This window comes from Solanum dulcamara, chromosome 7 (assembly GCF_947179165.1).
Source record: "Solanum dulcamara chromosome 7, daSolDulc1.2, whole genome shotgun sequence".
Lineage (NCBI taxonomy): Eukaryota > Viridiplantae > Streptophyta > Magnoliopsida > Solanales > Solanaceae > Solanum > Solanum dulcamara.
Genome location: NC_077243.1, coordinates 63,844,921 through 63,863,342, shown reverse-complemented (window position 1 = coordinate 63,863,342; position 18,422 = coordinate 63,844,921). Strand labels below are relative to the sequence as shown.

Genomic DNA, 18,422 nt, shown 5'->3' with positions numbered 1-18,422 from the left:
GCTCTAAATTCTATTAAACACCTCCTTCCCCTCCCAAATGCCCCGGCATGCGCCCTGCCCTCCACGCACCGACGCATACTGCCGCCTGTCACACCCGTCCTAAGCGCCTCCATCGCACGTCCTAACGGCGTCTAGGCCCCGAATATCGTGTGCGCAAAAAAATACTTGTTGTCGAGTAGACGAAACCGTACCGAATTCCGACAAAAAGGAGGGATGCAACACGAGGACTTCTCAGGGGGTCACCCATTCTAGTACTACTCTCGCCCAAGCACGCTTAACTTCGGAGTTCTGATGGGATCCGGTGCGTTAGTGCTGGTATGATCGCATCCATCATTCCTAGCGCTCTAAATTCTATTAAACACCCCCTTCCCCTCCCAAACGCCCCGGCATACGCCCTTCCCTCCACGCACCAACCACCCTGCCGCCTGTCACGCCCGTCCTAAGCGCCTCCATCGCACGTCCTAACGGCGTCTAGGCCCCGAATGTCGTGTCCGCAAAAAAATACTTGTTATCGAGTAGACGAAACCGTGCCGAATTCCGACAAAAAGGAGGGATGCAACACGAGGACATCCCAGGGGGTCACCCATCCTAGTACTACTCTCGCCCAAGCACGCTTAACTTCAGAGTTCTGATGGGATCCGGGGCGTTAGTGCTGGTATGATCGCATCCATCATTCCTAGCGCTCTAAATTCTATTAAACACCCCCTTCCCCTCCCAAACGCCCTGGCATGCGCCCTGCCCTCCACGCACCGACGCACCCTGCCGCCTGTCACGCCCGTCCTAAGCGCCTCCATCGCACGTTCTAACGGCGTCTAGGCCCCGAATGTCGTGTCCGCAAAAAAATACTTGTTGTCGAGTAGACGAAACCGTACCGAATTCCGACAAAAAGGAGGGATGCAACACGAGGACTTCTCAGGGGGTCACCCATTCTAGTACTACTCTCGCCCAAGCACGCTTAACTTCGGAGTTCTGATGGGATCCGGTGCGTTAGTGCTGGTATGATCGCATCCATCATTCCTAGCGCTCTAAATTCTATTAAACACCCCCTTCCCCTCCCAAACGCCCCGGCATGCGCCCTTCCCTCCAGGCACCAACCACCCTGCCGCCTGTCACGCCCGTCCTAAGCGCCTCTATCGCACGTCGTAACGGCGTCTAGGCCCCGAATGTCGTGTCCGCAAAAAAATACTTGTTATCGAGTAGACGAAACCGTGCCGAATTCCGACAAAAAGGAGGGATGCAACATGAGGACTTGCCAAGAGGTCACCCATCTTAGTACTAATCTCGCCCAAGCACGCTTAACTTCGAACTTCTGATGTGATCCGGTGCTTTAGTGCTGGTATGATCCCATCCATCATTCCTAGCGCTCTAAATTTTATTAAACACCTCCTTCACCTCCCAAACGGCTAGGCATGCGCCCAGTCCTCCACGTATCGACGCACCATACCGCCTGTCACGCCCGTCCTAAGCACCTCCATCACCCATCCTAATGACGTTTAGGCCCCGATTGTCGTGTCTGCAAAAAATATTTAATATCGAATAGACGAAACCGTTCCGAATTCCGACAAAAAAGAGTGATGAAACACGAGGACTTTCCAAAGGGTCACCAATCCTAGTACTAATCTCGCCCAAGCACGCTTAACTTCGGCGTTTTGATGGGATCCGGTGCGTTAGTGCTGGTATGATCGCATCCATCATTCCTAGCACTCTAAATTCTATTATACACCTGCTTCTCCTCTCAAATGCCTCGGCATGCACCCTGCCCTCCATGTACCGATGCATCCTACCGCCGGTCAAGCGCATCCTAAGTGCCTCTATCACCCGTCCTAACGACGTCTAGGTTTCGAACGTCCTGTCTTGGTTCCGAATGTCGTGTCCATAAAACAATATTTATTATCGAGTAGATGAATCTGTGCTGAATTCCGACAAAAAGGAGGGATGCAACACAAGGACTTCTCAGGGGGTCACCCATACTACTCTCTCCCAAGTACGCTTAACTTTGGAGTTTTGATGGGATCCGGTGCGTTAGTGCTGGTATGATCGCATCCATCATTCCTAGCGATCTAAATTCTATTAAACACCTCCTCCCACTCCCAAACTCCCCGACATGCGCCCTGCCCTTTACACGCCGACGTCACCCGCCCCTGTCACACCTGTCCAAAGCGCCTCCATCACCCTTCCTAATAACGTGTAGGCCCCGAATGTCATGTCCGCTAAAAAATATTTATTATCGACTACTCGAAACTGTGCCAAAATCCGATAAAAAAAAGGGATGCAACACGAGAACTTCTCGGGGGGTCACCCATCCTAGTAATACTCTTGCCTAAGCACGCTTAACTTCGAATTTTTGAGGTGATCCAGTGCGTTAGTGCTGGTATGATCGCATTCATCATTTCTAGCGCTCTAAATTTTATTAAAAACCTCCTTCCCCTCCCAAACGCCTAGTCAAGCGCCCTGTCCTCCACGCACCGACGTACCCTGCCACTTGTCACGCCCGTCCTAAGCACCTACATAACCCATCCTAATAACGTTTAGGCCCCGAATGTCGTATCTGTAAAAAATATTTATTATCGAGTAGATAAAACCATGCTGAATTCCAACAAAAAAGAGGGATGCAACACGAGGACTTCCCAAGGGGTCACCAATCCAAGTACTAATCTCGCCCAAGCAACTTCAGAGTTTTGATGGGATCCGGTGCATTAGTGCTGGTATGATCGCATCCATCATTCCTAGCGATCTAAATTCTATTATGCACCTCCTCCCCCTATCGAACGCCCCGACATGCGCCTAACCCTTTACGCACCGACATAACCTGCCCCCTGTCATGCCCATCCAAAGTGTCTCCATCACCCTTCCTAACGACGGCTAGGCCCCAAATGTCGTGTCCGCGAAAAAATATTTATTATCGATTATACAAAACCGTGTCGAATTCCGATAAAAAAAGGGATGCAACACGAGAACCTTTCAGGGTTTCACCCATTCTAGTACTTCTCTCGCCTAAGCACGCTTAACTTCGAAGTCTGTTGTGATTGGATGCGTTAGTGCTGGTATGATCGCATCCATCATTCTTAGCGCTCTAAATTCTATTAAACACTTTCTTCCCCTCCCAAAAGCCCAGGCATGCACCCTGTCCTCCATGCACCAATGCACCCTTCCTCCTGTCACGCCCGTCCTAAGCACCTCCATCACCCATCCTAACGACGTCTAGGCCCCGAATGTCGTGTCTGCAAAAAATATTTATTATCAGGTAGAAGAAACTGTGCCGAATTCCGATAAAGAAGAGGGAGGCAACACGAGAACTTTCTAGGAGGTCACCCATCCTAGTACTACTCTCGCCAAAGCACAGCTAACTTCAAAGTTCTGATGGGATCCGGTGCGTTAGTGCTCATATGTTGTTGATATGATATTGAGTAATTGGGTGATTATGGACTATGTGGCAGTATATGTGAATATCCATTTTATTTTCTGCATTACTTGTACATACACTTATTTGTGATGGTTGAGAAAGTGATATGAGTGAGATAATGGATATTGGAATAGAGGTTTCTACTGGTCGAAGTGATTTGTCGAGGTCTTTTCTAGCGACCGAGGTCTTTTCTCGCGGATATTATAGGCGAAATCTTTTCCAGTAGCCGAGATCTTTTCCGATGGATGTTATAGACGAGGTCTCTTCCGGTAGATACATGGTCCATGTGAGGCTCCCATGGGTTCCAGTCTGAAGTGATCAGCGAATGTGTATCATTTAGGATAGACATGCATCAAGATATGTGACATTGCATTGCATTCCATTGCCTCATAAATCTTTTGCAAATGTGGGTTTTTTTACCACTAATATTCCCCTAATCTGTATTACTGATTGTGCTGGTTCACTTGCGAATTAAATTGTACTATTATTGAGGTATATGGATATTGTGCTTCTAGAACTGTTAGACTGGATTAATTTTTATGTGGGTTGTAGTCTGGGGGTTGAATGGTATGATAAAAGTACGTGTATTTTACTTGCTTTTATTTGTCTTAGTTGTTTACTTGTTGGGTACTGCATTTTTGGTACTCACTCCTTGCTAACTACACTTGTGTATATTCTGAGATCAGATAGTGACCTAATTTTTCTTATTTTCATCTGAGGCTCCTGAGGTGATTCGAGAGGTAGATATTGATACCGGCCGTCTTTCGTATCCTTTTTACTTATTATTTTATTCTATTCGAGACATAAATATTGAGACATGTATTTATTTTGTATCTTTTAATTAGAAGGCTTCAAAAAGGAGGGATGCAACACGATGACTTCCCAGGTAGTTACCCATCCTTGTAATACTCTCGCCCAAGCACGCTTAACTTCGGAGTTCTGATAGGATCCGATGCGTTAGTGCTGGTAAAATCGCATCCATCATTCCTAGCGCTCTAAATTCTATTAAACACCTCCTTCCCCTCCCAAACGCTCCAACATGCTCCCTTTTCTCCATGCACCGACGCACCATGTCGCCTATCATGCCCGTTCTAAATGCCTTTTTCGCCCGTCCTAACTACGTATAGGCTCCGAATGTTGTATTTGCAAAAAAATATTTATTATGGAATAGACGAAACCGTACTGAATTTTGAAGAAAAAAAGAGGGATGCAACACGAGGACTTCTCAAGGGGTCACCCATCCTAGTACTACTCTCGCCCAAGCACGCTTAACTTTTGAGTTCTGATGGTATCCGGTGCATTAATGCTAGTATGATCGCATCCATCATTCCTGGCGGTCTAAATTCTATTAAACACCTCCTTCCTCTCCTAACGACGTCTAGGCCCCGATTGTCGTGTCTGCAAAAAATATTTAATATAGAGTAGACGAAACCATGCCTAATTCCGACAAAAAAGAGTGATGCAACACAAGGACTTTATAAAGGGTCATCAATCCTAGTACTAATCTTGCCCAAGCACGCTTAACTTCGGTGTTTTGATGGGATCTGGTGCGTTAGTGCTGGTATGATCGCATCCATCATTCCTAGCACTCTAACTTCTATTAAACACCTGCTTCCCCTCTCAAACGCCCCGGCATTCGCCCTGCCCTCCACGCACCGACGCATCCTGCCGCCTGTCACGCCCGTCCTAAGCGCCTCCATCGCCCATCCTAACGGCGTCTAGGCCCCGAATGTCGTGTCTGCAAAAAAATACTTATTATCGAGTAGACGAAACCGTGCCGAATTCCGACAAAAAAGAGGGATGCAATATGAGAACTTCCCAGGGGGTCACCCATCCTAGTACTACTCTCGCCCAAGCACGCTTAACTTCAGAGTTCTAATGGAATCCGGTGCGTTAGTGCTGGTATGATCGCATCCATCATTCCTAGCGCTCTAAATTCTATTAAACACTCCCTTCCTCTCCCAAACGCCCCGGCATGCGCCCTGCCCTCCACACACCGACGCACCCTACCGCCTGTCACGCCCGTCCGAAGCGCCTCCATCGCCCATCCTAACGGCGTCAAGGCCAAAAATGTCGTGTCCGCAAAAAAATACTTATTATCGAGTAGACGAAACCGTGCCGAATTCCGACAAAAAGGAGGGATGCAACACGAGGACTTCCTAGGGGGTCACCCATCCTAGTACTACTCTCGCCCAAGCACGCTTAAATTCGGAGTTCTGATGGGATCCGGTGCGTTAGTTCTGCTATAATCGCATCCATCATTCCTAGCGCTCTAAATTCTATTAAACACCCCCTTCCCCTCCCAAACGCCCCGGTATTCGCCCTGCCCACCACGCACCGACGCACCCTGCCGTCTGTCACGCCCGTCCTAAGCACCTCCATCACCCATCCTAACGACGTCTAGGCCCCGAATGTCGTGTCTGCAAAAAATATTTATTATCAGGTAGAAGAAACTGTGCCGAATTCCGATAAAGAAGAGGGAGGCAACACGAGAACTTTCTAGGAGGTCACCCATCCTAGTACTACTCTCGCCAAAGCACAGCTAACTTCAAAGTTCTGATGGGATCCGGTGCGTTAGTGCTCATATGTTGTTGATATGATATTGAGTAATTGGGTGATTATGGACTATGTGGCAGTATATGTGAATATCCATTTTATTTTCTGCATTACTTGTACATACACTTATTTGTGATGGTTGAGAAAGTGATATGAGTGAGATAATGGATATTGGAATAGAGGTTTCTACTGGTCGAAGTGATTTGTCGAGGTCTTTTCTAGCGACCGAGGTCTTTTCTCGCGGATATTATAGGCGAAATCTTTTCCAGTAGCCGAGATCTTTTCCGATGGATGTTATAGACGAGGTCTCTTCCGGTAGATACATGGTCCATGTGAGGCTCCCATGGGTTCCAGTCTGAAGTGATCAGCGAATGTGTATCATTTAGGATAGACATGCATCAAGATATGTGACATTGCATTGCATTCCATTGCCTCATAAATCTTTTGCAAATGTGGGTTTTTTTACCACTAATATTCCCCTAATCTGTATTACTGATTGTGCTGGTTCACTTGCGAATTAAATTGTACTATTATTGAGGTATATGGATATTGTGCTTCTAGAACTGTTAGACTGGATTAATTTTTATGTGGGTTGTAGTCTGGGGGTTGAATGGTATGATAAAAGTACGTGTATTTTACTTGCTTTTATTTGTCTTAGTTGTTTACTTGTTGGGTACTGCATTTTTGGTACTCACTCCTTGCTAACTACACTTGTGTATATTCTGAGATCAGATAGTGACCTAATTTTTCTTATTTTCATCTGAGGCTCCTGAGGTGATTCGAGAGGTAGATATTGATACCGGCCGTCTTTCGTATCCTTTTTACTTATTATTTTATTCTATTCGAGACATAAATATTGAGACATGTATTTATTTTGTATCTTTTAATTAGAAGGCTTCAAAAAGGAGGGATGCAACACGATGACTTCCCAGGTAGTTACCCATCCTTGTAATACTCTCGCCCAAGCACGCTTAACTTCGGAGTTCTGATAGGATCCGATGCGTTAGTGCTGGTAAAATCGCATCCATCATTCCTAGCGCTCTAAATTCTATTAAACACCTCCTTCCCCTCCCAAACGCTCCAACATGCTCCCTTTTCTCCATGCACCGACGCACCATGTCGCCTATCATGCCCGTTCTAAATGCCTTTTTCGCCCGTCCTAACTACGTATAGGCTCCGAATGTTGTATTTGCAAAAAAATATTTATTATGGAATAGACGAAACCGTACTGAATTTTGAAGAAAAAAAGAGGGATGCAACACGAGGACTTCTCAAGGGGTCACCCATCCTAGTACTACTCTCGCCCAAGCACGCTTAACTTTTGAGTTCTGATGGTATCCGGTGCATTAATGCTAGTATGATCGCATCCATCATTCCTGGCGGTCTAAATTCTATTAAACACCTCCTTCCTCTCCTAACGACGTCTAGGCCCCGATTGTCGTGTCTGCAAAAAATATTTAATATAGAGTAGACGAAACCATGCCTAATTCCGACAAAAAAGAGTGATGCAACACAAGGACTTTATAAAGGGTCATCAATCCTAGTACTAATCTTGCCCAAGCACGCTTAACTTCGGTGTTTTGATGGGATCTGGTGCGTTAGTGCTGGTATGATCGCATCCATCATTCCTAGCACTCTAACTTCTATTAAACACCTGCTTCCCCTCTCAAACGCCCCGGCATTCGCCCTGCCCTCCACGCACCGACGCATCCTGCCGCCTGTCACGCCCGTCCTAAGCGCCTCCATCGCCCATCCTAACGGCGTCTAGGCCCCGAATGTCGTGTCTGCAAAAAAATACTTATTATCGAGTAGACGAAACCGTGCCGAATTCCGACAAAAAAGAGGGATGCAATATGAGAACTTCCCAGGGGGTCACCCATCCTAGTACTACTCTCGCCCAAGCACGCTTAACTTCAGAGTTCTAATGGAATCCGGTGCGTTAGTGCTGGTATGATCGCATCCATCATTCCTAGCGCTCTAAATTCTATTAAACACTCCCTTCCTCTCCCAAACGCCCCGGCATGCGCCCTGCCCTCCACACACCGACGCACCCTACCGCCTGTCACGCCCGTCCGAAGCGCCTCCATAGCCCATCCTAACGGCGTCAAGGCCAAAAATGTCGTGTCCGCAAAAAAATACTTATTATCGAGTAGACGAAACCGTGCCGAATTCCGACAAAAAGGAGGGATGCAACACGAGGACTTCCTAGGGGGTCACCCATCCTAGTACTACTCTCGCCCAAGCACGCTTAAATTCGGAGTTCTGATGGGATCCGGTGCGTTAGTTCTGCTATAATCGCATCCATCATTCCTAGCGCTCTAAATTCTATTAAACACCCCCTTCCCCTCCCAAACGCCCCGGTATTCGCCCTGCCCACCACGCACCGACGCACCCTGCCGTCTGTCACGCCCGTCCTAAGCGCCTCCATCACCCGTCCTAATGTCGTCTAGGCCCTGAATGTCATGTCCGAAAAAAATACTTATTATTGAGTAGACGAAACTGTGCCGAATTCCGACAAAAAGGAAGGATGCAACACGGAGACTTCCCAAAGGGTCACCAATCCTAGTACTACTCTCGCCCAAGCACGCTTAACCTCGGAGTTCTGATGGGATCCTGTGCGTTATTGCAGGTATGTTCGCATCCATCATTCCTAGCGCTCTAAATTCTATTAAACACCCCCTTCCCCTCCCAAACTCCCCGGCATGCGTCTTGCCCTTTACGCACCGACGCACCCCGCCGCCTATCATGCTCGTCCTAGGCGCCTCTATTGTCCGTCCTAACGGCGTCTAGGCACTGAATGTCGTATCCGCAAAAAAATACTTATTATCGAGTAGACGAAACCGTGCCGAATTGCGACAAAAATGAGGGATGCAACACGAGGACTTCCCAGGGGGTCACCCATCCTAGTACTACTCTCGCCAAAGCACGCTTAACTTTCGAGTTTTGATTGGATCCGGTGCGTTAGTGCTGGTATGATCGCATCCATCATTCCTAGCGCTCTAAATTCTATTAAACACCCCCTTCCCCTCCCAAACGCCCCAGCATGTGCCCTGCCCTCCACTCACCGACGCACCTTATCGCCGGTCACGCCCGTCCTAAGCGCCTCCATCGCCCGTCCTAACGGCGTCAAGGCCCCGAATGTTGTGTCCGCTAAAAAATACTTATTATCGAGTAGACAAAACCGTGCCGAATTCCGACAAAAAAGAGGGATGCAACACGAGGACTTCCCAGGGAGTCACCCATACTAGTACTACTCTCGCCCAAGCACGCTTAACTTTGGAGTTCTGATGGGATCCGAAGCGTTAGTGCTGGTATGATCGCATCCATCATTCCTAGCCCTCTAAATTCTTTTAAACACCCTCTTCCCCTTCCAAACGCCCTGGCATGCGCTCTGCCCTCCACGCACCGACACACCCTGCTGCCTGTCACGCCCGTCCTAAGCGCCTCCATCGCCCGTCCTAACGGCGTCTAGGCCCCGAATGTCCTATCCGAAAAAAATAATTATTATCGAGTAGATGAAACCATGTCGAATTCCGACAAAAAGGAAGGATGCAACACGGGGACTTCCCAGGGGTCACCCATCCTAGTACTACTCTCGCCCAAGTACGCTTAACCTCGGAATTCTGATGGGTTCCGGTGCGTTAGTGCTAGTATGATCGCATCCATCATTCCTAGCGCTCTAAATTCTATTAAACACCCCCTTCCCCTCTCAAACGCAGCCGGCATGCGTCTTGCCCTCCACGCACTGACGCATCATGCTGCCTGTCATGCTCGTCCTATGCGCCTCCATCGCCCCGTCCTAACAGCGTCTAAGCCCCGAATGTCGTGTCCGCAAAAAAATACTTATTATCAAGTAGACGAAACCGTGCCGAATTCCGACAAAAAGGAGGGATGCAACACGAGAACTTCCCAGGGGGTCACCCATCCTAGTACTACTCTCGCCCAAGCACGCTTAACACCAAAGTTCTGATGGGATCCGGTGCATTAGTGCTGGTATGATCGCATCCATTATTCCTAGAGCTCTAAATTCTATTAAACACCCCCTTCTCATCCCAAACGTCCCGGTATGCGCCCTCCTCTCCATGCTCCGACGCACCCTACCGCCTGTCACGCCCGTCCTAAGTGCCTCCAACGCCTGTCCTAACGGCGTCTAGGCCTCGAATGTCGTGTTCTCAAAAAATACTTATTATCGAGTAGGCGAAATCATGCCGAATTCCGACAAAAGGGAGGGTTGCAACACGAGGACTTCCCAAGGGGTCACCCATCCTAGTACTACTTTCGCCCAAGCACGCTTAACTTCAGAGTTCTGATGGGATCCGATGCGTTAGTGCTAGTATGATCGCATCCATCATTCCTAGCGCTCTAAATTCTATTAAACACCTCCTTCCCATCCCAAACGCCCCAGCATGCGCCCTGCTCTCCACGCACCGACGCACCCTACCGCCTGTCACGCCCGTTCTAAGTGCCTCCAACGCCCATCCTAAGGGCGTCTAGGCCCCAAATGTCGTGTTCTAAAAAAATACTTATTATCGAGTAGGCGAAATCGTGCCGAATACCGACAAAAAAGAGGGATGCAACACGTGGACTTCCCAGAAGGTCACCCATCCTAGTACTACTCTCGCCCAAGTACGCTTAACTTAGGAATTCTGATCGTATCCGGTGCGTTAGTGCTTGTATGATCGCATCCATCATTCCTAGCGCTCTAAATTCTATTAAACACCCCCTTCCCCTCCCAAATGCCCCGGCATGTGCCCTGCCCTCCACGCACCGACGCACCCTGCCGCCTGTCACGCCCGTCCTAAGCGCCTCCATCTTCCGTCCTAATGACGTCTAAGCCCCGAATGTCGTGTCCACAAAACAATACTTATTATCGAGTAGACGAAATTGTGCCGACTTCCGACAAAAAGGAGGGATGTAACACGAGGACTTCCTAGGGGGTCACCCATCCTAGTACTACTCTCATCCAAGAACGCTTAACTTCGGAGTTCTGATGAGATCCGGTGCATTAGTGCTGGTATTATCGCATCCATTATTCCTAGCGCTCTAAATTTCTATTAAACACCCCCTTTCACTCCCAAACGCCCCTGCATGCGCCCTGCCCTCCACGCACCGACGAACCCTGCCGCCTGTCACGCCCGTCCTAAGTGACTCCATCGCCCATCCTAATGGCGTCTAGGCCCCTAATGTCTTATCCGCAAAAAAATACTTATTATCGAGTAGACGAAACCGTGCCACATTCCGACAAAAAAGAGGGATGCAACACGAGGACTTCCCAAGGAGTCACCCATCCTAGTACTACTCTCGCCCAAGCACCCTTAACTTCGGAGTTTTGATGGGATCCGGTGAGTTAGTGCTGATATGATCGCATCCATCATTCTTAGCGTTCTAAATTCTATTAAACACACTTTTCCCCTCCCAAACGCCCTGACATGCGCTCTGCCCTCCACGCACCGACGCACCCTACTGCCTGTCACGTCCATCTTGAGCGCCTCCATCGCCCGTCCTAACGGCGTCTAGGCCCCGAATGTCCTATCCGAAAAAAAATACTTATTATCAAGTAGACGAAACCGTGCCGAATTCCGACAAAAAGGAAAAATGCAACACGGGGACTTCCCAGGGGTCACCCATCGTAGTACTACTCTCGCCCAAGCACACTTAACCTCGGAATTCTGATGGGATCCGGTGCGTTAGTGCTGGTATGATCGCATCCATCATTCCTAGCGCTCTAAATTCTATTAAACACCCCCTTCCTCTCCCAAATGCCCCGGCATGTGCCCTGCCCTCCACGCACCGACGCACCCTGCCGCCTGTCACACCCGTCCTAAGCGCCTCCATCTTCCGTCCTAATGGCGTCTAAGCCCCGAATGTCGTGTCCACAAAACAATACTTATTATCGAGTAGACAAAATTGTGCCGACTTCCGACAAAAAGGAGGGATGTAACACGAGGACTTCCTAGGGGGTCACCCATCCTAGTACTACTCTCATCCAAGCACGCTTAACTTCGGAGTTCTGATGAGATCCGGTGCATTAGTGCTGGTATTATCGCATCCATTATTCCTAGCGCTCTAAATTTCTATTAAACACCCCCTTTCACTCCCAAACGCCCCTGCATGCGCCCTGCCCTCCACGCACCGACGAACCCTGCCGCCTGTCACGCCCGTCCTAAGTGACTCCATCGCCCATCCTAATGGCGTCTAGGCCCCTAATGTCTTATCCGCAAAAAAAAAAAAAAATTACTTATTATCGAGTAGACGAAATCGTGCCTAATTCCGACAAAAAGGAGGGATGCAACACGAGGACTTCCCAAGGGGTCACCCATTTTAGTATTACTCTCGCCAAAGCACGCTTAACTTCAGAGATCTGATGGGATCCGGTGAGTTAGTGCTGGTATGATCGCATCCATCATTCCTAGCGCTCTAAATTCTATTAAACACCCCCTTCCCCTCCCAAATTCCCCGGCATGCGTCCTGCCCTTCACGCACCGACACACCCTGCCGCCTGTCACGCCCGTCCTAAGCGCCTCCATCGCCCGTCCTAACGGCGTCTAGGCCCCGAATGTCGTGTCTGCAAAAAAATACTTGTTATCGAGTAGACAAAACCGTGCCGAATTCCAACAAAAAAGAGGGATGCAACACGACGACTTCCCAGGGGATCACCCATCCTAGTACTACCCTCGTCCAAGCACGCTTAACTTCGGAGTTCTGATGGGATCCGGTGCATTAGTGCTGGTATGATCGCATCCATCATTCCTAGCGCTCTAAATTCTATTAAGCGCCCCCTTCCCCTCCCAAACGCCCCGGCATGTGCCCTTCCCTCCACGCACCGACGCACCCTGTCGCCTGTCACGCCCGTTCTAAGCGCCTCCATCGCCCGTCCTAACGGCGTCTAGGCCCCGAATGTCGTGTCCGCAAAAAAATACTTGTTATCGAGTAGACGAAACTGTGCCGAATTCTGACAAAAAAGAGGGATACAGCACGAGGACTTCCCAGGGGGTCACCCATCCTAGTACTACTCTCGTCCAAGCACGCTTAACTTCGGAGTTCTGATGGGATCCGGTGCGTTAGTGCTGGTATGATCGCATCCATCATTCCTAGCGCTCTAAATTCTATTAAGCACCCCCTTCCCCTCCCAAACGCCCCGGCATGCGCCCTGCCCTCCACACACCGACGCACCCTGCCGACTGTCACGCCCGTCCTAAGCGCCTCCATCGCCCGTCCTAACGACGTCTAGGCCCCGAATGTCGTGTCCGCAAAAAAATACTTGTTATCGAGTAGACGAAACCGTGCCGAATTCCGATAAAAAGGAGGGATGCAACATGAGGACTTCCAAGAGGGTCACCCATCCTAGTACTACTCTCGCCCAAGCACGCTTAACTTCGGAGTTCTGATGGGATCCGGTGCGTTAGTGCTGGTATGATCGCATCCATCATTCCTAGCGCTCTAAATTCTATTAAACACCCCCTTCCCCTCCCAAATGCCCCGGCATGTGCCATGCCCTCCACGCACCGACGCACCCTGCCGCCTGTCACGTCCGTCTTAAGCGCCTCCATCGCCCGTCCTAACGGCGTCTAGGCCCCGAATGTCCTATCCGAAAAAAAAACTTGTTATCGAGTAGACGAAACCGTGCCGAATTTCGATAAAAAGAAGGGATGCAACATGAGGACTTCCCAGAGGGTCACCCATCCTAGTACTACTCTTGCCCAAGCACGCTTAACTTCGGAGTTTTGATGGGATCCGGTGCGTTAGTGCTGGTATGATCGCATCCATCATTCCTAGCCCTCTAAATTCTATTAAACACCCCCTTCCCCTCCCAAATGCCCCAGCATGTGCCCTGCTCTCCACGCACCGACGCACCCTGCCGCTTGTCACGCCCGTCCTAAGCGCCTCCATCTTCCGTCCTAATGGCGTCTAAGCCCCGAATGTCGTGTCCACAAAACAATACTTATTATCGAGTAGACGAAACCGTGCCGAATTCCGACAAAAAGGAGGGATGCCACACGAGGACTTCCCAGGGGGTCACCCATCCTAGTACTACTCTCGCCCAAGCACGCTTAACTTCGGAGTTCTGATGGGATCCGGTGCGTTAGTGTTGGTATGATCGCATCCATCATTCCTAGCGCTCTAAATTCTATTAAACACCCCCTTCCCCTCCCAAACGCCCCGGCATGCGCCCTGCCCTCCACGCACCGACGCACCCTGCCGCCTGTCAAGCCCGTCCTAAGCATCTCCATCGCACGTCCTAACGGCGTCTAGGCCCCGAATGTCGTGTCCGCAAAAAAATACTTGTTATCGAGTAGACGAAACCGTGCCACATTCCGACAAAAAGGAGGGATGCAACACGAGGACTTCCCAGGGGGTCATCCATCCTAGTACTACTCTCGCCCAAGCACGCTTAACTTCGGAGTTCTGATGGGATCCGGTGCGTTAGTGCTGGTATGATCGCATCCATCATTCTTAGCGCTCTAAATTCTATTAAACACCCCCTTCCCCTCCCAAACGCCCCGGCATGCGCCCTGCCCTCCACGCACCGATGCACCCTGCTGCCTGTCACGTCCGTCTTAAGCGCCTCCATCACCCGTCCTACCGGCGTCTAGGCCCCGAATGTCCTATCCGAAAAAAAATACTTATTATCAAGTAGACGAAACCGTGCCGAATTCCGACAAAAAGGAAAAATGCAACACGGGGACTTCCCAGGGGTCACCCATCGTAGTACTACTCTCGCCCAAGCACACTTAACCTCGGAATTCTGATGAGATCCGGTGCGTTAGTGTTGGTATAATCGCATCCACCATCCCTAGCGCTCTAAATTCTATTAAACACCCTCTTTTCCTCTCAAACGCCCCGGCATGCGTCTTGCTCTCCACGCACCGACGCACCCTGCTGCCTGTCATGCTCGTCCTATGCGCCTCCATCGCCCGTCCTAACGGCGTCTAGGCCCCGAATGTCGTGTGCGCAAGAAAATACTTATTATCGAGTAGACGAAACCGTATCGAATTACGACAAAAAGGAAGGATGCAACACGGAGACTTCCCAGGGGGTCACCCATTCTAGTACTACTCTCTCCCAAGCACGCTTAACACCAAAGTTTTGATGGGATCCGGTGCATTAGTACTGGTATGATCGCATCCATCATTCGTAGCGCTCTAAATTCTATTATACACCTGCTTCCCCTCTCAAATGCCTCGGCATGCACCCTGCCCTCCATGTACCGACGCACCCTGCCGCCTGTCACGACCGTCCTAAGCGCCTTCATCGCCCGTCGTAACGGCGTCTAGGACCCGAATGTCCTGTTCTAAAAAAATACTTATTATCGAGTAGGAGAAATCGTGCCGAATTCCGACAAAAAGGAGGGATGCAACACGTGGACTTCCCGGGAGGTCATCCATCCTAGTACTACTCTCGCCCAAGTACGCTTAACTTAGGAGTTCTGATCGTATTCGGTGCATTAGTGGTGGTATGATCGCATCCATCATTCCTAGCGCTCTAAATTCTATTAAACACCCTCTTTCACTCCCAAACGCCCCGGCATGCGCCCTGTCCTCCACGCACCGACACACCCTGCCGCCTGTCACGACCGTCCTAAGCGCCTCCATCGCCCGTCCTAACGGCGTCTATGCCCCGAATGTCGTATTCGTAAAAAAATACTTGTTATCGAGTAGACGAAACTGTGCCGAATTCCGACAAAAAGCAGGGATGCAACACGAAGACTTCCCAGGGGGTCACCCATCCTAGTACTACTCTCGCCCAAGCACGCTTAATTTCGGAGTTCTGATGGGATCCGGTGCAATAGTGTTGGTATGATTGCATCCATCATTCTTAGCGCTCTAAATTCTATTAAACACCCCTTCCCATCTCAAACGCCCCGGCATGCGCCCTGCTCTCCACGCACCGATGCACCCTACCGCTTGTCACGCCCGTTCTAAGTGCCTCCAACGCCCGTCCTAACGGCGTCTAGGCCCCGAATGTCCTGTTCTAAAAAAATACTTATTATCGAGTAGGCGAAATCGTGCCGAATTCCGACAAAAAGGAGGGATGCAACACGTGGACTTCCCGGGAGGTCATCCATCCTAGTACTACTCTCGCCCAAGTACGCTTAACTTATGAGTTCTGATCGTATCCGGTGCGTTAGTGCTGGTATGATCGCATCCATCATTCCTAGCGCTCTAAATTCTATTAAACACCCCTTTCACTCCCAAACGCCCCGGCATGCGCCCTGCCCTCCACGCACCGACGCACCCTGCCGCCTGTCACGCCCGTCCTAAGCGCCTCCATCGTTCGTCCTAATGGCGTCTAGGCCCCTAATGTCGTGTCCGCAAAAAAATACTTATTATCGAGTAGACGAAATCGTGCCTAATTCCGACAAAAAGGAGGGATGCAACACGAGGACTTCCCAAGGGGTCACCCATTTTAGTATTACTCTCGCCAAAGCACGCTTAACTTCAGAGATCTGATGGGATCCGGTGAGTTAGTGCTGGTATGATCGCATCCATCATTCCTAGCGCTCTAAATTCTATTAAACACCCCCTTCCCCTCCCAAATTCCCCGGCATGCGTCCTGCCCTTCACGCACCGACACACCCTGCCGCCTGTCACGCCCGTCCTAAGCGCCTCCATCGCCCGTCCTAACGGCGTCTAGGCCCCGAATGTCGTGTCTGCAAAAAAATACTTGTTATCGAGTAGACAAAACCGTGCCGAATTCCAACAAAAAAGAGGGATGCAACACGACGACTTCCCAGGGGATCACCCATCCTAGTACTACCCTCGTCCAAGCACGCTTAACTTCGGAGTTCTGATGGGATCCGGTGCATTAGTGCTGGTATGATCGCATCCATCATTCCTAGCGCTCTAAATTCTATTAAGCGCCCCCTTCCCCTCCCAAACGCCCCGGCATGTGCCCTTCCCTCCACGCACCGACGCACCCTGTCGCCTGTCACGCCCGTTCTAAGCGCCTCCATCGCCCGTCCTAACGGCGTCTAGGCCCCGAATGTCGTGTCCGCAAAAAAATACTTGTTATCGAGTAGACGAAACTGTGCCGAATTCTGACAAAAAAGAGGGATACAGCACGAGGACTTCCCAGGGGGTCACCCATCCTAGTACTACTCTCGTCCAAGCACGCTTAACTTCGGAGTTCTGATGGGATCCGGTGCGTTAGTGCTGGTATGATCGCATCCATCATTCCTAGCGCTCTAAATTCTATTAAGCACCCCCTTCCCCTCCCAAACGCCCCGGCATGCGCCCTGCCCTCCACACACCGACGCACCCTGCCGACTGTCACGCCCGTCCTAAGCGCCTCCATCGCCCGTCCTAACGACGTCTAGGCCCCGAATGTCGTGTCCGCAAAAAAATACTTGTTATCGAGTAGACGAAACCGTGCCGAATTCCGATAAAAAGGAGGGATGCAACATGAGGACTTCCAAGAGGGTCACCCATCCTAGTACTACTCTCGCCCAAGCACGCTTAACTTCGGAGTTCTGATGGGATCCGGTGCATTAGTGCTGGTATGATCGCATCCATCATTCCTAGCGCTCTAAATTCTATTAAACACCCCCTTCCCCTCCCAAATGCCCCGGCATGTGCCATGCCCTCCACGCACCGACGCACCCTGCCGCCTGTCACGCCCGTCCTTAGCGCCTCCATCTTCCGTCCTAATGGCGTCTAAGCCCCGAATGTCGTGTCCACAAAACAATACTTATTATCGAGTAGACGAAATTGTGCCGACTTCCGATAAAAAGGAGGGATGTAACACGAGGACTTCCTAGGGGGTCACCCATCCTAGTACTACTCTCGTCCAAGCACGCTTAACTTCGGAGTTCTGAAGAGATCCGGTGCATTAGTGCTGGTATTATCGCATCCATTATTCCTAGCGCTCTAAATTTCTATTAAACACCCCCTTTCACTCCCAAACGCCCCGGCATGCGCCCCGCCCTCCACGCACCGACGAACCCTGCCGCCTGTCACGCCCGTCCTAAGCGACTCCATCGCCCATCCTAATGGCGTCTAGGCCCCTAATGTCTTGTCCGCAAAAAAATACTTATTATCGAGTAGACGAAACCGTGCCACATTCCGACAAAAAGGAGGGATGCAACACGAGGACTTCCCAAGGAGTCACCCATCCTAGTACTACTCTCGCCCAAGCACCCTTAACTTCGGAGTTTTGATGGGATCCGGTGAGTTAGTGCTGGTATGATCGCATCCATCATTCTTAGCGCTCTAAATTCTATTAAACACCCCTTTCCCCTCCCAAACGCCCTGACATGCGCTCTGCCCTCCACACACCGACGCACCCTACTGCCTGTCACGCCCGTCTTAAGCGCCTCCATCGCCCGTCCTAACGGCGTCTAGGCCCCGAATGTCCTATCCGAAAAAAAATACTTATTATCAAGTAGACAAAACCGTGCCGAATTCCGACAAAAAAGAGGGATGCAACACGAGGGGAAGGGGGTGTTTAATAGAATTTAGAGCGC

The 18,422-nt window shown here is 50.2% G+C and overlaps 37 non-coding genes and 13 pseudogenes across 37 annotated transcripts; all 50 read right to left on the bottom strand.

Moving 5' to 3' along the window:
- Positions 1 to 210: 210 nt before the first annotated feature.
- On the bottom strand, positions 211 to 329 carry LOC129897451 (5S ribosomal RNA). Its single transcript, XR_008768542.1, has one exon. It is a non-coding gene; the product is annotated as a 5S ribosomal RNA (ribosomal RNA).
- Positions 330 to 550: 221 nt separating this feature from the next.
- LOC129897714 (5S ribosomal RNA) lies at positions 551 to 669 on the bottom strand. The gene has a single exon (XR_008768788.1). It is a non-coding gene; the product is annotated as a 5S ribosomal RNA (ribosomal RNA).
- A 222-nt stretch (positions 670 to 891) lies between these two features.
- On the bottom strand, positions 892 to 1,010 carry LOC129897450 (5S ribosomal RNA). The gene has a single exon (XR_008768541.1). It is a non-coding gene; the product is annotated as a 5S ribosomal RNA (ribosomal RNA).
- A 221-nt stretch (positions 1,011 to 1,231) lies between these two features.
- Positions 1,232 to 1,350, bottom strand: LOC129897842 (5S ribosomal RNA). The gene has a single exon (XR_008768907.1). It is a non-coding gene; the product is annotated as a 5S ribosomal RNA (ribosomal RNA).
- A 221-nt stretch (positions 1,351 to 1,571) lies between these two features.
- LOC129897878 (5S ribosomal RNA) lies at positions 1,572 to 1,690 on the bottom strand (annotated as a pseudogene).
- Positions 1,691 to 1,932: 242 nt separating this feature from the next.
- Positions 1,933 to 2,045, bottom strand: LOC129897902 (5S ribosomal RNA; annotated as a pseudogene).
- Positions 2,046 to 2,266: 221 nt separating this feature from the next.
- Positions 2,267 to 2,385, bottom strand: LOC129897909 (5S ribosomal RNA; annotated as a pseudogene).
- Positions 2,386 to 2,606: 221 nt separating this feature from the next.
- LOC129897922 (5S ribosomal RNA) lies at positions 2,607 to 2,719 on the bottom strand (annotated as a pseudogene).
- Positions 2,720 to 2,940: 221 nt separating this feature from the next.
- LOC129897999 (5S ribosomal RNA) lies at positions 2,941 to 3,058 on the bottom strand (annotated as a pseudogene).
- Positions 3,059 to 3,284: 226 nt separating this feature from the next.
- Positions 3,285 to 3,392, bottom strand: LOC129897986 (5S ribosomal RNA; annotated as a pseudogene).
- An 872-nt stretch (positions 3,393 to 4,264) lies between these two features.
- Positions 4,265 to 4,383, bottom strand: LOC129897866 (5S ribosomal RNA; annotated as a pseudogene).
- A 224-nt stretch (positions 4,384 to 4,607) lies between these two features.
- On the bottom strand, positions 4,608 to 4,726 carry LOC129897797 (5S ribosomal RNA). The gene has a single exon (XR_008768864.1). It is a non-coding gene; the product is annotated as a 5S ribosomal RNA (ribosomal RNA).
- A 133-nt stretch (positions 4,727 to 4,859) lies between these two features.
- LOC129897912 (5S ribosomal RNA) lies at positions 4,860 to 4,978 on the bottom strand (annotated as a pseudogene).
- Positions 4,979 to 5,200: 222 nt separating this feature from the next.
- Positions 5,201 to 5,319, bottom strand: LOC129897713 (5S ribosomal RNA). The gene has a single exon (XR_008768787.1). It is a non-coding gene; the product is annotated as a 5S ribosomal RNA (ribosomal RNA).
- Positions 5,320 to 5,541: 222 nt separating this feature from the next.
- LOC129897781 (5S ribosomal RNA) lies at positions 5,542 to 5,660 on the bottom strand. The gene has a single exon (XR_008768849.1). It is a non-coding gene; the product is annotated as a 5S ribosomal RNA (ribosomal RNA).
- Positions 5,661 to 5,886: 226 nt separating this feature from the next.
- On the bottom strand, positions 5,887 to 5,994 carry LOC129897985 (5S ribosomal RNA; annotated as a pseudogene).
- An 872-nt stretch (positions 5,995 to 6,866) lies between these two features.
- LOC129897865 (5S ribosomal RNA) lies at positions 6,867 to 6,985 on the bottom strand (annotated as a pseudogene).
- A 224-nt stretch (positions 6,986 to 7,209) lies between these two features.
- Positions 7,210 to 7,328, bottom strand: LOC129897796 (5S ribosomal RNA). The gene has a single exon (XR_008768863.1). It is a non-coding gene; the product is annotated as a 5S ribosomal RNA (ribosomal RNA).
- Positions 7,329 to 7,461: 133 nt separating this feature from the next.
- LOC129897911 (5S ribosomal RNA) lies at positions 7,462 to 7,580 on the bottom strand (annotated as a pseudogene).
- A 222-nt stretch (positions 7,581 to 7,802) lies between these two features.
- On the bottom strand, positions 7,803 to 7,921 carry LOC129897712 (5S ribosomal RNA). Its single transcript, XR_008768786.1, has one exon. It is a non-coding gene; the product is annotated as a 5S ribosomal RNA (ribosomal RNA).
- A 222-nt stretch (positions 7,922 to 8,143) lies between these two features.
- LOC129897779 (5S ribosomal RNA) lies at positions 8,144 to 8,262 on the bottom strand. The gene has a single exon (XR_008768847.1). It is a non-coding gene; the product is annotated as a 5S ribosomal RNA (ribosomal RNA).
- A 221-nt stretch (positions 8,263 to 8,483) lies between these two features.
- Positions 8,484 to 8,602, bottom strand: LOC129897857 (5S ribosomal RNA). Its single transcript, XR_008768921.1, has one exon. It is a non-coding gene; the product is annotated as a 5S ribosomal RNA (ribosomal RNA).
- Positions 8,603 to 8,824: 222 nt separating this feature from the next.
- LOC129897828 (5S ribosomal RNA) lies at positions 8,825 to 8,943 on the bottom strand. Its single transcript, XR_008768894.1, has one exon. It is a non-coding gene; the product is annotated as a 5S ribosomal RNA (ribosomal RNA).
- A 222-nt stretch (positions 8,944 to 9,165) lies between these two features.
- On the bottom strand, positions 9,166 to 9,284 carry LOC129897744 (5S ribosomal RNA). The gene has a single exon (XR_008768815.1). It is a non-coding gene; the product is annotated as a 5S ribosomal RNA (ribosomal RNA).
- A 221-nt stretch (positions 9,285 to 9,505) lies between these two features.
- On the bottom strand, positions 9,506 to 9,623 carry LOC129897820 (5S ribosomal RNA). Its single transcript, XR_008768886.1, has one exon. It is a non-coding gene; the product is annotated as a 5S ribosomal RNA (ribosomal RNA).
- Positions 9,624 to 9,847: 224 nt separating this feature from the next.
- LOC129897722 (5S ribosomal RNA) lies at positions 9,848 to 9,966 on the bottom strand. The gene has a single exon (XR_008768795.1). It is a non-coding gene; the product is annotated as a 5S ribosomal RNA (ribosomal RNA).
- A 221-nt stretch (positions 9,967 to 10,187) lies between these two features.
- Positions 10,188 to 10,306, bottom strand: LOC129897771 (5S ribosomal RNA). The gene has a single exon (XR_008768839.1). It is a non-coding gene; the product is annotated as a 5S ribosomal RNA (ribosomal RNA).
- A 221-nt stretch (positions 10,307 to 10,527) lies between these two features.
- LOC129897860 (5S ribosomal RNA) lies at positions 10,528 to 10,646 on the bottom strand. Its single transcript, XR_008768924.1, has one exon. It is a non-coding gene; the product is annotated as a 5S ribosomal RNA (ribosomal RNA).
- Positions 10,647 to 10,868: 222 nt separating this feature from the next.
- LOC129897795 (5S ribosomal RNA) lies at positions 10,869 to 10,987 on the bottom strand. The gene has a single exon (XR_008768862.1). It is a non-coding gene; the product is annotated as a 5S ribosomal RNA (ribosomal RNA).
- A 223-nt stretch (positions 10,988 to 11,210) lies between these two features.
- On the bottom strand, positions 11,211 to 11,329 carry LOC129897750 (5S ribosomal RNA). The gene has a single exon (XR_008768821.1). It is a non-coding gene; the product is annotated as a 5S ribosomal RNA (ribosomal RNA).
- Positions 11,330 to 11,551: 222 nt separating this feature from the next.
- On the bottom strand, positions 11,552 to 11,669 carry LOC129897782 (5S ribosomal RNA). The gene has a single exon (XR_008768850.1). It is a non-coding gene; the product is annotated as a 5S ribosomal RNA (ribosomal RNA).
- Positions 11,670 to 11,891: 222 nt separating this feature from the next.
- Positions 11,892 to 12,010, bottom strand: LOC129897760 (5S ribosomal RNA). Its single transcript, XR_008768829.1, has one exon. It is a non-coding gene; the product is annotated as a 5S ribosomal RNA (ribosomal RNA).
- Positions 12,011 to 12,242: 232 nt separating this feature from the next.
- Positions 12,243 to 12,361, bottom strand: LOC129897790 (5S ribosomal RNA). Its single transcript, XR_008768857.1, has one exon. It is a non-coding gene; the product is annotated as a 5S ribosomal RNA (ribosomal RNA).
- A 222-nt stretch (positions 12,362 to 12,583) lies between these two features.
- Positions 12,584 to 12,702, bottom strand: LOC129897676 (5S ribosomal RNA). Its single transcript, XR_008768752.1, has one exon. It is a non-coding gene; the product is annotated as a 5S ribosomal RNA (ribosomal RNA).
- A 222-nt stretch (positions 12,703 to 12,924) lies between these two features.
- LOC129897655 (5S ribosomal RNA) lies at positions 12,925 to 13,043 on the bottom strand. The gene has a single exon (XR_008768733.1). It is a non-coding gene; the product is annotated as a 5S ribosomal RNA (ribosomal RNA).
- A 222-nt stretch (positions 13,044 to 13,265) lies between these two features.
- Positions 13,266 to 13,384, bottom strand: LOC129897677 (5S ribosomal RNA). Its single transcript, XR_008768753.1, has one exon. It is a non-coding gene; the product is annotated as a 5S ribosomal RNA (ribosomal RNA).
- A 221-nt stretch (positions 13,385 to 13,605) lies between these two features.
- On the bottom strand, positions 13,606 to 13,724 carry LOC129897747 (5S ribosomal RNA). The gene has a single exon (XR_008768818.1). It is a non-coding gene; the product is annotated as a 5S ribosomal RNA (ribosomal RNA).
- Positions 13,725 to 13,946: 222 nt separating this feature from the next.
- LOC129897668 (5S ribosomal RNA) lies at positions 13,947 to 14,065 on the bottom strand. Its single transcript, XR_008768745.1, has one exon. It is a non-coding gene; the product is annotated as a 5S ribosomal RNA (ribosomal RNA).
- A 222-nt stretch (positions 14,066 to 14,287) lies between these two features.
- LOC129897461 (5S ribosomal RNA) lies at positions 14,288 to 14,406 on the bottom strand. Its single transcript, XR_008768551.1, has one exon. It is a non-coding gene; the product is annotated as a 5S ribosomal RNA (ribosomal RNA).
- Positions 14,407 to 14,628: 222 nt separating this feature from the next.
- On the bottom strand, positions 14,629 to 14,746 carry LOC129897841 (5S ribosomal RNA). The gene has a single exon (XR_008768906.1). It is a non-coding gene; the product is annotated as a 5S ribosomal RNA (ribosomal RNA).
- Positions 14,747 to 14,968: 222 nt separating this feature from the next.
- LOC129897871 (5S ribosomal RNA) lies at positions 14,969 to 15,087 on the bottom strand (annotated as a pseudogene).
- A 221-nt stretch (positions 15,088 to 15,308) lies between these two features.
- LOC129897888 (5S ribosomal RNA) lies at positions 15,309 to 15,427 on the bottom strand (annotated as a pseudogene).
- Positions 15,428 to 15,649: 222 nt separating this feature from the next.
- On the bottom strand, positions 15,650 to 15,768 carry LOC129897735 (5S ribosomal RNA). The gene has a single exon (XR_008768807.1). It is a non-coding gene; the product is annotated as a 5S ribosomal RNA (ribosomal RNA).
- A 220-nt stretch (positions 15,769 to 15,988) lies between these two features.
- Positions 15,989 to 16,107, bottom strand: LOC129897853 (5S ribosomal RNA). The gene has a single exon (XR_008768918.1). It is a non-coding gene; the product is annotated as a 5S ribosomal RNA (ribosomal RNA).
- A 221-nt stretch (positions 16,108 to 16,328) lies between these two features.
- On the bottom strand, positions 16,329 to 16,447 carry LOC129897789 (5S ribosomal RNA). Its single transcript, XR_008768856.1, has one exon. It is a non-coding gene; the product is annotated as a 5S ribosomal RNA (ribosomal RNA).
- A 222-nt stretch (positions 16,448 to 16,669) lies between these two features.
- Positions 16,670 to 16,788, bottom strand: LOC129897675 (5S ribosomal RNA). The gene has a single exon (XR_008768751.1). It is a non-coding gene; the product is annotated as a 5S ribosomal RNA (ribosomal RNA).
- Positions 16,789 to 17,010: 222 nt separating this feature from the next.
- Positions 17,011 to 17,129, bottom strand: LOC129897654 (5S ribosomal RNA). The gene has a single exon (XR_008768732.1). It is a non-coding gene; the product is annotated as a 5S ribosomal RNA (ribosomal RNA).
- Positions 17,130 to 17,351: 222 nt separating this feature from the next.
- On the bottom strand, positions 17,352 to 17,470 carry LOC129897674 (5S ribosomal RNA). Its single transcript, XR_008768750.1, has one exon. It is a non-coding gene; the product is annotated as a 5S ribosomal RNA (ribosomal RNA).
- Positions 17,471 to 17,692: 222 nt separating this feature from the next.
- On the bottom strand, positions 17,693 to 17,811 carry LOC129897751 (5S ribosomal RNA). The gene has a single exon (XR_008768822.1). It is a non-coding gene; the product is annotated as a 5S ribosomal RNA (ribosomal RNA).
- A 223-nt stretch (positions 17,812 to 18,034) lies between these two features.
- On the bottom strand, positions 18,035 to 18,153 carry LOC129897729 (5S ribosomal RNA). The gene has a single exon (XR_008768801.1). It is a non-coding gene; the product is annotated as a 5S ribosomal RNA (ribosomal RNA).
- Positions 18,154 to 18,422: the final 269 nt, after the last annotated feature.